The sequence below is a fragment of the Prosopis cineraria genome, unplaced genomic scaffold (genome assembly GCF_029017545.1).
Source record: "Prosopis cineraria cultivar Desert tree isolate PC_DT_omini unplaced genomic scaffold, ASM2901754v1 PC9, whole genome shotgun sequence".
NCBI classification, from domain to species: Eukaryota; Viridiplantae; Streptophyta; class Magnoliopsida; order Fabales; family Fabaceae; genus Prosopis; species Prosopis cineraria.
This window is the reverse complement of record NW_026555340.1, coordinates 14,283,443-14,295,924: the sequence shown is the minus strand read 5'-3', so window position 1 is coordinate 14,295,924 and position 12,482 is coordinate 14,283,443. Positions and strand designations below refer to the sequence as shown.

Below are 12,482 nucleotides of genomic sequence, written 5' to 3'. Positions count from 1 at the left end.
CACTTCAAAATCAAGGCTGGAAATATTTTCCATATCCTTGTCGTTCCAGGTCTGAGTGAAACATTTTCCAATTATGAGGAAATCAAAATCCAAGGTTTGAATAAGCTAAAACAACAGAAAAACAATGCTAAAAATATTTTCCAAAATTCTGAAAGCTTCAAAATCATTTGCCGCTCAAATCGTAGTTCCACGGCCAATATTTCACGAAATCAAACAAGACAGACCACAAATCATGGCCGAACAGCAGAAAATCGAACAGGAAAATATTGAAGAAGAAGAAGAGAAACTTACCTTTGGCTGTGAGTCGAAGAAGAAGGGCGTAGAGAAAAGAACACGCCTTACTGGAAGATGATGCCGCTGCCTAAGTAGAAGATGATGGGTCTCCTGAGCAGCACGCGCGAAAATGAAAATGACGAGGTGGCTGAGTCGAAGCGCGAAAACAAATATGCCATGTTTCGCACGGTGTGTTCGTTACAACTCGTATTGAATGCGTGTGTGAAATTGTGAGTTACAAATGTAAAAAGGGGGATGACAATTAAAGATCTCCCCAGGAGATTAACATCAAATCAAATTTTTTTAAAGATTTTCTTTGGTAAAAATAGGAGAACGTGTATTGAATTTAGATCCATTGATTCAAGCAAGGCAGATACAATTTGGACCAGATTTATTCAAATTTATCATAAAATGCTTAAACATATACCAAAAGCTTATTTAATCAAACACAATCCTAAAATTGTAAATCAGTCAAAGAGGGAGTGAATTTGGCTATAAAAATTTTTTGACACATATTAAATAAGATAAAGATGAGAGATAGAAATGATATCAACAATATTTGTAGAATGTAAATGTGAGGAGAATTAACACAGAGATTTATCCTGATTTAGCCAATCACTAGTGTACATCTAATTCTAAAGTTTTACCACTTGAAACTTTTGACTATATGTTACAAGATTAATCTGGGCTTTTGGAATCTCAATATAAACTAGACTTCAAGTCTAAATCACTTCCCTTAAAAGGTAATCAAATAATTCACTTAAATTTTCCAAAGATAAGTCTTTGCTTCTGAGTATGTAAAACAAAGTATAATATAGTATCATCACACAACTGATTAACTATAACGACTATTTTTAAAAGAATGGATATGTAATTAATGAAGTACAATACATGAGTGATAACAGAGAGTAGTTGAAAGTATTAAATATTTAAACTTGGTTGTTCTAAATATTTGTTCCCATCTTTATAAATAAGTTTTTATAGTAGTTTGGCACGAATTATCTATTGGGCTCATTAATTTGGCTATTGTGTCTTGATCTTTGTTGAGTTGCTTTATTTAATGATAATCAATGCCAATGGTCTCAAGTTACCCAAAAAAAAAAAAAATGGAAGAAAGATATATCTCCGGCTATGTTAAGTGTTTTAAGCTTAAACGGATGACAAGTAAGATACACATTTAACATTATTATCATTAAGACAATTTTGAAAGTAGTGAAGAGTTTTAAAATTCATAAGTAAAATAATATTGGCTCATTTTTGAAACAAATGAATACTTTTGAAATAAATAAGTCTCTCATGATTTTGAAAAAAAAAAGATTAAAATAAACCTAAAGGTATCATGAGTTAAATGAGCAAATAAAGACTTTCTAACTTAAAAAGGAATATAATCAGAGAATAAACAAATGCTGGGTTCAAGATTAATCAAGAAAAAAAATTCCTAAGATTTTTCGAGAAAGAGCGCGAGCACAAATTTGGGAATTGCATTCAGAGCACCGCATGCTCATCAAGTCAGGAGCAATTTTGACTTTCCATTTTAGCTTTATTTGATCACTGCTGTCCATTTAAATTAATTTTAAATATTTTTACTATTATATTTATTAATATAAAAATATAAAAATTTTAAAATTATAATACATTTGTTCATTACCAATTTGGTCAATGCAGATTTAATCAAGCAGTCTAATTTAAGATTAAAAATTTTATAATTTTACAATTTAACTATACATATAAGCTTTGTACAGTTTAGATATAATTTAAATAACCTAATTTAATATTAAAAAATTTATGAATTTTAGAAATTAACTATTTAAATGCACTCTAAACAGTCCAAATTTAATATTAAAATTTTTTATATTTTTTATTTTAATAAATATAATATTAAAAATTAATTTAAATGGATGGCAAGGATCAAATAAAGTTGAAATGGAGGGCCAAGAGATGGCCCGAAGCGGACACATAATTTGGCACAAAGAAATTAATTTCAAATTTAGAGGAACTTTTGGGATTCAAGGTAACAAGAATTTTGAAACTAATATACTATTTCAAAATAGTTTTAGATTACATTAAGGAATTTTGAAAGTTTTGAGGCGTTTTGAAATTCACAAAACTGTTAGAAAAAGAATTTGAGAATGATATTGAAAAATAAGGTTACTTTTGAAGTTTGGACAAGTGAATGTTTTTGAATTACATGATTACATTTAAAATTTAGGTAGATTTAGGCCTATTTAGTACATAAGACTATGAGTTAGGGACTAGGACTAAGACTAGAAAACATAACTTTTTATGTATGGTAGGGATCATTAAGCAATCCAAACCCAAATCCAATCCCACATTACATGTTTAGTACCACCCCCTAATATTGCAAAATCAAATCTATGATTGAAAAATTTGGATGAAATTGCTCTCACCCATCTCTCTCTCTCTCTCTCTTGTGTCCTTTCCCTTCCCCAGTGACGCCTCTCTCTCTCTCCCCCCTCCCTCTCTCCTTACTCTTCCCTTCCCTTTCCTTTCCCTTTCCCTCCCATCCCCTCCCCTCCAAAACGATGTCTATCTCGTCCCTTGCTCTTGCATCTTTATCCTCCTCCATCCTTCATCCATTGATGACCTAGAGCTTCATCTTCCTCCACCATTGACGTCCATAATGAGTCACTAGTTCAATGGTTCTTATTCAAGCTTGGCATTGATGTGTTCAAGCTTGTGTTTGTTAGATCTGGGTTCATCTTCCTCTCCCACCATCAATGTCTACGGTGAGTCACTAGTTCAAGTCTGACTTCACATTGATGGGTTTAAGTTCATCTTCTTTCAAATCTGGGTTCAAGTTGTAAATTGATGGGTTTGACATCCCACCATTAACGAGTTTGAGTTTCAGATTTGGTTGAAGTCTCCCCTTCGAGGCTTATCTTCTAGATTTGACTCAAGTTCTTTTTTTTTTTTACCAAAATCTGATTTGAGTTCCAGATCTCATTCGACCCACCATTGAAAACTAATCAATTCATCTTCATCACTCGGAGGCTCCGATCTGTATTTTTCTTATTAATGATAAGAGGCATTATAGTATTTTGATAAATTTTTATTGATTATAAAATAAATTAATACAAGTATTCTATTCAAATATTACTCCGTACCAAATATATTTTTAAAGTTTCAATCTTAGTTCCAATTGCAATCTCAATCCCTCAAAATTCAAACTTGCATACCCAACATAACCTTACAGAGATACAGGGAAAAACTATCAAAATTTATAGAGAATTTTAAAATTTTGTGGAACTTTCAAAATTTTATATTAGTAAATTATGACAGCACGCAATTTTGAAAAGCTTAACACAGATTCAAAACTTAAAAGGATGAATACGTCAAGTTCAAGTTTTGAAACCATAAACTTAATTTCGAAAGATACAAGGATTGAAGTTAAGATTAAAATTTGGAAAGATAGGAAGGATTGGGCACATAAATATAGAATCAGTAGAAGACAAGAAATTTGAAAGGTTGAGGACAATTTCAAAATTCTTCTAGAAAGTTTGAAAATGGAGAAGTGCCCGTTTGGATTTTAGTTAGGTATAATAAATTATGAAAATAATTGATTAAGTGATTTTGGTCATAATTAATTATGTTATAACGCAATCTGTTTAGATACTGTTTTTCTAAAATTGATTTTAACAGAATTGAAAATGTTTGGATAATTTCTTCAGAATCAATTTTAGCTATGTAAATTATGATAATGGATGTTGCTTTTTAAAATTAAATTATTGATAAATTTGTATCTAATATTATTAAAGTTGTTACATTTTATTTAAGAAGTAAAATATATTATTTAAACTACATATATAATTAATTAAAAATTTAAATTATATTAATATTAATATTTAAATTTATGCAAATAAGTAACTAAATATATCTTACTTAAAATAAATTCAATAAAAGACAAGAAATTTAATTATTAAATATGAAACATTAATTTTATAATAACAAATAAAGATGATAATATATAAATTGATCCCTAATAATATCATGAATACTAGTCATAACTGATGAAGAAGATGTTATGGATGATGGTAAGGATACATATTCATCAATTTTATGGTCTTATTAATCCTCATGGTCTTCCTGATCTTCCCTCTTCATGACGCATAAAATCAGAATTAGAGTGTCTTCTAATGAAATTATGTATCGCCATTGATGCAACAACGATTTGAACTTGTATATCATAGTCATAGTTAGGCATGTTGTGTAAAATTGCAAACATGCTCTTTCTATTGTGCATCGTAAACTTGAATGAAAATAATTAAAGACCTTGTTATTATTTGCAAATCCAATTGATCTTCTAAAATCAAGATGGTAGCGTTCCCGTCTATATGGACCAAGATATCCATTTGGTGTTGGATAGCCGGCATCCACCAAATAATATTTACCTTGTAAAAAAGAGATTACTATTAATGTTTGTAAGTTGAAAAGTCTAACACAATAAATTGAATAAATAAATATACCTAAAAGCGGATGTGGAAAGGTCATGAATCGAGTTGTCAGAGCATGTTGAAAAATGCGAGCATCATGTGCAGTACCCTCCCATCCAGCCAAGACAAAAGTAAAGCACATGTCCCAATCACATATAGCCATTACATTTTGCATAGGGATTCCTTTTCTTCTAATAAATTTTAATTTTTCACTAGCAGGGACTATACAAGGAATACGTTTGCCATCAATTGCTCCAATGGCATTTTTGAAGAATGGCCAATATCACTTTTCATTTTCTATTTTGTTCGATACATGACGAAAGGACCTATTTTGTGGTTTGATATATTCCATTGCAAGTTTTAAGTAAGCCATTAAAAATTCATAGAAATATTTGTGGATAGTCTCTCCTGAATGTTAAAATCTTTCTTGTGCCATCCTATTTCCCAACCTATGTCCATTGTATTTAAAAAAATTGCAACCATCTCCTATACTCTCATTCGCCTAGTATCCTTCAGTCCATGCCATGTCAATTTACTGCATAATTGATGAAACACATGTGATTCCATTCTAAACATTTCAAATTGGGTGTCCCTTTAAAATTCATTAACCCACAAATGACCTGTATATTTACTATTTCTTTGTGGCTCTTTACACAAATGTTTTGTTGCATGCAACCCAATGAGAGCACTAACTTTTTGGGCTCTCTTTAACCTTTTTTTAGATGACTCTTCCATACGTCTTGCTACCTGTAGCCAAACACATAAATAACACATGCACTTAATTTCAATTATAGATACATCTAAATAATTTATCTATCAAAATATCAATAACTTTTCCACAACATTGTAATACTTTATTACCATATATAAAAAGTACATAAGTAGTTCAAGAGACTACATAAGTCAAATTCAACAGTATAATACAAACATGTTAGACTACTCTTTAAGTAAGATCATATGCTCATGACAAGTTTTAAAACCCTAATAATTAACCATTTTTGTAACATTCATATCTCAACTACTCCAGAACACTTTGTTTATCATCCTCCATTGTCAAAAACATCACCCTAGCCTCTCGGGACATGAAGAGTGACATGTACCGTGAAACCCAACGTTTGTCAGTTGCAACTTCTTCCCATTGTTTGACCATAGACATGACTTCAGGAATTGATATTTCCTTGGCTTATTGAGATTTTCCTTTGTTATCTGAGCTATCATACTCATTACATCTGCTATTTGACTTGTACTAGGTAACTTGTTCTTTTTTCTACTGTTACTACTTTCGCTCCTCTTCCTCTTACCACTACTTCCACTTAAAGTTCCTTGAGAAGCATTCAGAACTGCTCTATTAAATTCACCGCTTACTCCAGTAGCTCATAAGGTCTCATCATTATCTCCTAAACCTTCCTCCAAATCAATACCCTCATTTGCCATATCTGGCCAATACACATTTTTGTCCTTACCTTCATTCTTATTGTAAATGTTAAGCAAAACTCCACTTGAAGGTGCCCATGCTCTAGGTCCATTGACGATGGCACATTGAAACAATTCGATTAATTCATTGGCAAATAGTAATCCTTTATTTCTGAATTTCTCGTATAATAGATTTTCCTGCACATAAATTACCAATAATATTACATAATACACAAATAAATAGAATATATAAAGCTTCATATAATAACATCATCATACCAATATCTTTTCTCCTACCAATCATCTGATGTATCCACGGTATTATTTGCATAATCCCAACCTAATCCTGTCTCGCTTGAAACCAACTTATCCTACAGTACCTACTTTTTTCTCATATTATCCCACTTATTCTTGAATTGTTGTCTGTCATATTCTTTCCAGTCCTCTCATTGAAGGTAGAAATTATACTAAGCCATCCTGCTTTGGTAAAACTACTACAATTTCTTTGCAATTTTCGAGGTTGGTCCAAACAAATGTCAATAAATATTCTAGTATTTCTTCGGTCCCATAAAGCTTGTGACTTATCGGTATTCATTATACTATATAAAAATTAACTACATGAGAATATAAAAAACTAACATGTTTATTATAGGAATTGAAATTAAAATATTACATGACAAAAACTTGATAATTTTTAGAGGAGCTAAATTCAACATTCAACAGCCACTGAAACAACATAGAATTTGACTAAATGATCCCTATATATGCAAAACATACTATTTGAGAATAAGCCTTCAGCAATCAGTGATCACACAAACCAAAACCAGCACAAAGTTCGACTAGGCACAAAACCAACTTTCAACAGCTTTCCCATAATTTGCAAATGTATAAGAGTTTAACTAAAATTAGGTTTCAACCACTAAAATCAACTTTCAAACAATTCTCCCATATCCAGCACAGAGTTCGACTAGGCACAAAACCAACATAGAAACAGTAGGAAAAATTAGCTTTCAACCACATTATATTTGCAAATGTACAAGAGTTGTAATGACTGAAGTAATGGTTCAGTTCGACTAATCAAGAGCAGTAAATGGTCCAAATCACACAACTAGGCTAGCAATCATGAGAAGAAATCCACATAAGCCAGAATAGAGTAAAGAGGAAAACAGAGTCCACTAGCATAGATATTCATTTGGTTTAACATTGCACCTAACCAAGATCGTCCAAAAAAATGGTTGGAGAAGATCATTTACCTTTGAGCCCAGTCAAAACTTCACTCAAACACAGATCACAGGAGATAGGAGATGAACATGCTGAACCATGAGCAGATCAGAGATAGAGTGAGTAGATTGAGCAAGAGAATGTAGATAGAGCTTATTGCCTTCTTTGACTATGGCAGGAGATCACTACCACTGGCCATAGCTTAGTGATAGCGGACGGAGGTCGATGATGCCACGAGGATTGCACAAGATGAGGATCATAGATTTGCACACAGATCATAGATGGCCAAAGATTATTGCCTCTGGATGTAGATTGGGGACAACGAACGATGACTACATTGGGGGTAGGTGGACGACAACGAAGAGACGGCATAACGAAGCCGTAGATTGGCAAGGCTGAGAGATGAGAGCCAACTGAAGACAGAATGAGAGAAATGAGATATCAGAAATGAGACATCAGAAAAATGAGTGAGAGAGCATGTGAATGAAAGAAATGAGATATCAGAAAAATATGAGAGAATGTGAAGCTGAAGGTAACATAGGAAGCTGAACATCTGAAAAAAGAAATTAATGAAACAATGGTAGAAAAACATTTTGACAGCTAGTTCTCAGAGAATGAATTAACACGCGTTTTGCCTGATTAATCGATTTTTATGTTTTTGTGGTGTTTGGATAATTTTGCTCAAAATCAATTTTGGGTTAAAAAATTGATTTTCACTACTATCCAAATGCACACGAAATTAATTAAGTTGAGCCTTCAAACTCAATACATTTCTCTTTTAATGTAACTTACACTGCTAAAAACAATTAAATTTGACATAAAACCAAGGTCCATATATTTTTTTCAAAAACCTTAGGCTTATTTGAGCGAGTCTGAATACATAAATTATTAAATATTATTTTGATTTATTATTTTATTTCATTTCAATTTTTATTTATTTTAATTTAATTTTATTAATAATTAAAAAAGAATTTGAATGTTTGGCTTAAGCCCATTTAGTTCAAGCTTAGCTTGAATTTTTTCATACTTATTCCAATAGTCTAAATAAAGTGTAAGCTAAAGTAATGTTCTAAACTTCCAAGATATTGAGACTTTTTCGTACTTGAGCTAAATTATGGGTTCTAGCTATATTTAGAAATCTAAACTGTAATAAGATATACTCCTTTCATTTAAAAATGTAAGGTATTTTTTGAGGAGTTGGATGTTTAAAAATATAAGACACTTTTAGTCTTTCGATGTGAAATCAATGCCTTTTTTTTTAAAATGTCTCTATTGATAATGACTTTATATTTATTATAGCATGTTAATAAGGGTAAATATGAAAAGATAAAGTTAGTTTGAAAGTAGGTAAGTACTTTATTGAGAATGAGATTCGATTAAAAATACGTTATATTTTTTAATGGAAGGAGTATTAATTTTTTAGTAGGTCCTTAGTTGTTATTGTCTCAGTAAAAAAAATGATTCCTTAAAAACAATTCAAAATATGATATGGATAGGGATAACAATATAGAACCGAAACCATTATGTTCATTAAAAATAATTCTTTTCAAAAAATACCCTTCTTTTTTAACATTTAAATTCCATTAAAATATATAAAAATTAATTGAAAAAAAATTAATCATTTAATCTTTATAGTTTTGCCTCAGTTGTAATTTAGTCTTTAAACTTTGACTTATTATAATTAGTTCATGAAGTTTTGATTCACTTGTTATTCAATCCTTCAACTTTGACTCTTATAATTCAATCCCTATAGTTTCAACTACTTAAATATTAGTCCCTGTATCTTAAAAAAATAAAATTATAAAGATTAAAATTATGTTAAAATTTATTATTAATATTTCAAATTACTAAACCTTTTTAATCTTTATAAATTATCAAAATATTAAAAGTTTAAAATATTTTAATCTTCATAATTTTATTTGGATTAAGGTGTAATTTTACCCTTAAACTATTCTCATTGTAGCAATGTTGCCCCTGCCATTAAAACGTCCATTACTGTAACTAGTGTGAAATTTACTTTTCATGAGTTAAGGTACAATTTTGTTTCTAATCTATTCTCAAAGGAGCAATGTTGCTCTTACCATTTAAAAATTATAAAATTAAATAAAAAATAAAAAATTAGAATAATATTAATAAAAATAATATTAAATGCATATATAAAATAAATATAAGAAAAAAAAATATAAACTATAATTTTAAAACTTGTCAAATAAAGTGGATCTTGGTTAAATTAGATATGAGTAGACTCAAAAGTATCTGCATTTACACCTATAACTATCGACATCTTTATAAAAAAAAATCTCAAATCATATTTTATACACGTGAATTGTTCAAAAATAAAGTTGGCTTTTAGTAGGATCTAATTTTTAAATTTTTTTATTTTTAAAATTCTTTAAGCTTTTTTAATATTATATTTAAAATTGTCTAATTTTTTGAAAACACTCTGGTTCCTAATTCAACTTTTTTTTTATAGCTTAATAGTGGTGTAACTCTTGTCCAATCTAACTCAATCATGAAGAATGGGTTTTTAGTCCAAATCAAGTCGTTAGATGGCTCCGGTCGATAGCTACAGGTGTAAATGTAAATATTTTTTACTTTACTTATATTTAATTTAATCAATATCCACTTATATTTAACAAGTTATAAAATTATAATTTATAATATTCTTAATTTATGATATTTTATTGACATACTATAAATTTTTTTCTTATATTATTTATATATACATTTAATATTATTTTTATTTAATATTATTATAATTTTATATTTATATATACATTAATATTATAAATTTTATTTTTATTTAATTTTATGATTTTTAAATGATGAGGGAAACATTGCTCCTTTGAGAATAATTTAAGGATAAAATTGCATTTTTAACTCATGAAAAGTGGGTCCTATTAGCTACGGTAATAGACATTTTAATGGTGGGGGCATCATTGCTCTGATTTGATTGGTTTAGGGGCAATATTGCTACGATGAATAGTTTAAGAGTAATATTGCTCTTCTAAAAATAGTTTAAGGGCAAAAATTACACATTAACCCTTTTATTTTTTAAAATATAGGAATTATATTTAAGTAGTTGAGATTGTAGAAATTGAAGTACAAGTAGCAAAGTTCAGGGACTAAGATATATTAGAGTTAAAATCATAATGATTAAGTTAAAATGAGTTAAAGTTTAAGGATTGGGTTACAATTGAGAGTTAAAAGTACAAGATTAAATGATTAATTTTTTTAAGTTAATTTAATGAAGCCACCCAACCTTTTGCTGAGTTGAGCTACTACGGACTTATGAATAGTAAGATGCTTTACAATCTCTTGGCCAAAAAAAAATTTGCTTTACAAATTTTGTAGTGATGCTGAAAATTCATAAGAGACTACATAATTGTCCAAAAAAAGAAAAAAACCCTTTTGGCATTAAATTATTAAATTAATCGAAATCTCATCAAGCTTAAAAATTGTCAAGCCATGACTAGTCAGTCCCCAAGGGACAAGCAAAATTGTCAAGACAAATCAGATTGATTAAAGGAAAAAACGAATTAAAAAAAAAAAACACTACATACAAGAGATACATACTTGTCCACATAAGACAGCTCCTAGCAGAGATATTAATGTCATAAACATTGTTTAATTTGTACTTCGGAGCCTTTATAGGATGTATTAGAAACATTTGGCACAACCTCATCTACTTGGCTTGGTTTGGATGGAGGAAAAGGTGGGAAGAAAATATGAATGAGAGAAAATTAGGAAAAGTTGCAAAAAATAGTAAACTTACTATTTTTAAATTTTTGCTCCTAGTTTTCGTTCCTTCTAATTTTTCCTCCACATCCAAGCAAAGTGATGAAAGATTATGGCCAGGCTCTTGATGAATGATGCAATAGTATCAATGAAAGTTCTCATAAAAAACTTGATCCGTAAATTATATGTGCCCCATATCAATCACCTTTTGAGAATTTGACTATAGGACGCTGTCCTTCATATGACCATTCTACCTTATAGTGGGACAAGAAGTCAAAGAGTTAACATTGTTAAGCACAATAGCAATACTTGACTCTTTTCATCAAATATTATTACAATTCTTAATGCAATGAATCATGAAGCTCTAATGCGAGCAATAAAATCATGGGAAAATATCACTATTTGAAATATAAAAGATACAATAACTTCATTCATAATATAAAAATTTGAATCAACCCACCTAATTGAATTAATAACTGTTAACTAGTTTAATAAAATGATTTGTTTATCATTAATTATAGTTTTTATCATTAACACTTAAAACACAGTATCTTGATTGGTTTAATAATCAGTTCGATTTTCAATACCTTACTTCACTCAAATGAAAAACTTAACTTTTGGCATTGCAGAAGTTATAACTTGAGGAATGGATTCAGTAGCATTATCAATTCCCAAACTTGTCACTTTTGCATCTAGGTACTTCTATAAGTGTGCGGCCCTTCTTCTAGCAAGCAATCTACTCTCCACAATAAAATGGGAAAATGAATATCACTACAAAGGAAAGTGCAAAGTAATGCAATATCAAATACTAATAAAAAATACTCAAAATTTGAGGAGAGGAACAAGGAAAAATTGTCCATCGCATCATCTTACTTGGGCTAAAAAGGAATAAAGATGGTGAATATTACCTTTGTTGCCTTCCTTTATAGCTCTTTCTCAAGGAGGTAGGATAAATAAATTTTCACATTCAAACGCTTCATTCTATGCATGTATTATAGTAAAACATCTTATTTCCACTATTTTCTGCTCTACAACAATCAATTACAGCTTTATTCAAATATCAATGTAAGGAGTAATATATACTCCTTCCATTCAAAAACATAAATCGTTTTCAATTGAATTACACCCCTAATAAATTAGTTAGTTATCTTTAAACTAGCTATCTTTCTATGTTTGTCCTTATTTAATAAAGTGTTCATTTAAAAATAAAAAATTGAGTAAACTTTTTTATTAAGGGTATTTTTGAAAAAAAATATATTAATTACACATTAAAAATTAAAAATGCCTTATATTTTGTGTTAATGGGGGACCTAATAAAAGCACGTTGCCTTAACCCATTTCAATAAAGAGTGCGTTCTCCATGTTTAAATCCCCTATGAGATCATT

At 29.7% G+C, this 12,482-nt stretch overlaps 1 protein-coding gene across 12 annotated transcripts in view; it reads right to left on the bottom strand.

Moving 5' to 3' along the window:
• LOC129320077 (putative pentatricopeptide repeat-containing protein At5g08490) overlaps positions 1 to 476 on the bottom strand; it is a 59,676-nt gene extending 59,200 nt beyond the window's left edge. For all 12 annotated transcript variants that reach the window (XM_054965238.1, XM_054965236.1, XM_054965232.1 and 9 more), the window contains exon 1: positions 292 to 476. The gene's annotated coding sequence lies outside the window, so the exon portion shown is untranslated. The remainder of the gene's footprint in view (positions 1 to 291) is intronic.
• Between the last annotated feature and the right edge of the window lie 12,006 nt (positions 477 to 12,482).